This window comes from Gavialis gangeticus, unplaced genomic scaffold (genome assembly GCF_001723915.1).
Source record: "Gavialis gangeticus isolate Ggan-Ray unplaced genomic scaffold, GavGan_comp1, whole genome shotgun sequence".
NCBI classification, from domain to species: Eukaryota; Metazoa; Chordata; order Crocodylia; family Gavialidae; genus Gavialis; species Gavialis gangeticus.
This window is the reverse complement of record NW_017729015.1, coordinates 1,503,340-1,505,249: the sequence shown is the minus strand read 5'-3', so window position 1 is coordinate 1,505,249 and position 1,910 is coordinate 1,503,340. Positions and strand designations below refer to the sequence as shown.

Here is a 1,910-nt window from a genome sequence, read left to right as displayed (position 1 = left end):
AAACCGGGCTTAAATTGCCAAAATGCACTTTAGGGAGAAATGAAAGGGTTTTGGGTAAAAAAAAAAAAAAAAAAAATCATCTCTACTAAAATGCTTAAGTACTTGGGAAGCTGCAAAGCCTTGCATTTTCAGACAAAAATGCATTTAGATGCCTACATACTAGTTGTTGCACTTGGACAAAGCTGCTACCATCTTGGCTGAGCTGAGCATTTAAGTGTGTTTCATTACCTATAGTCATTTGGGATTCATAAATCAGGCACAGCTTTATATGCCTCAAGGGGCAGTCTGCATACTCACAGCATACTCAGCAAAGACTGGCAACACTGAGATAAGCATCCATGGCTGGTGTGGGTGGTTGGTGATAGTGGTTATCACCTTCTGTATAATAACCTAGGCATTCTGTTCCCTTCTTGGTCATCTAAGTATCCAGCTTTGATCATCTATGTAGCATTTTTGGTACTTGGGCACCTGGAGGAATTCTATTCCTGGACATGTAGCCCTGCACATATGCATGACTGTGGGCAACTATGTAGGCGTGAAGCCTGGGCATGCTCACTGGTAACAAAATATGAAAGACTTCTCACCTTCTTTTCCCCTGCTCCGTCAAGACCTGAATCAGTAGGGCACTTATCCGGGAAGTCAGGAGACCTGGCTTCCAGGTCTGCCTTGCCCTTATGGCGTTTGAAGCTGGGTCTCTGACTTCCTAGTGCAGCATTTGAACACCACACGTCAGCCAGTCTCCTTTTAAGTGCTCCTCTTAAAGCTAAGTCACTAGCCGTGTAAGGGAGAAGCTTCTGTCTAACTGGGGAAAGGGCACAAGCTAGAACTAAAGGCCCCTTCTCTTCTTGGTCCCATCCAACTCCAGTGTACTTCCCTTTCATGGCTGCCCAGGGTGCCAGCTTTGAGCTCTGTAAATAAAACTATATTAAATTATTATGAAAACTAGTTTAAGTAAAAGTATATTAAAAAAAACTGTCCAGAGTGTGCTACTTTGTGGATGGGAGATGGTGGGAAAGTAATGTTTCTGTTATATTAATTGAGGAGGAGTAGAGTCTTAATGTATTATGTCATAGTCCTGCACGGGACAGAGTTAAAATTATATATGTAAGCTTAACATTTCCATTCCTAAACGTTGGAGTCCTTTCATACACCATGTTAAGCATACACACTTAACTATGTTTTTTATATAAAAAATAAGCTGATTAAAAACTGTTGTGAGTAATGAAAACGGTAACTGGCCCCCACAGATGCTCTTGTAATGACTTGAAAAAAGGGGCACTTGGGTGCTGTTCAGGCGAATAGAAGCTAGTGCCATGCTGGCTTTGTACAAGGTAATTTCTCAGGAGCTCATCTAAATGATGGAAGTTTTGATTGCTATTCCCCCTTTGACAGAATAACACTTTTGCCATGCATACATGTACATTTGAAGAGCAGTATAAACAGACCCTTCCCTTTACAGCAGTTTTCAGCTGAAGGGGCTTTTCTGCTGAATAATGTCTGTTCTGTAAATCTCTGCCCTCATGGAGAATGCTTCAATATTGCCTCAACTATGGACGGTTTGTTCTAGATGATTAATTGCTGGCCAGTCCACTAAACAGTTACTTCTTGCCATATGATTCTTGTTCAGATCTGTTTGGTTTCTTACAGGGGAAAAAACAGTCTGTGTTTAAGCAGCAGCCATGAAGTCAATGGCATGTAAAAGCTTTTGGGGTGATTTAGATCTCATCCTTCAGTGACTTGTCCTTAACTCCAAGACTGAGCAGTATGTCTAATGTGTAGCCTGAAGGAATCATTCTCTCAGAGACTGTGCTAACTTCTTTGACAGCTTGCACCGTTCGTGCAGCTTGAGGGTTTAAAATCAGACTTTAAGAGATGGAAGAGCAGGGTAGATTGTAACATAGTCTGATTTA

The 1,910-nt window shown here is 41.5% G+C and overlaps 1 protein-coding gene across 4 annotated transcripts in view; it reads left to right on the top strand.

Moving 5' to 3' along the window:
- SCMH1 (sex comb on midleg homolog 1 (Drosophila)) overlaps positions 1–1,910 on the top strand; it is a 148,030-nt gene that overhangs the window by 22,659 nt on the left and 123,461 nt on the right. The gene's annotated exons all lie outside the window — the stretch shown is intronic.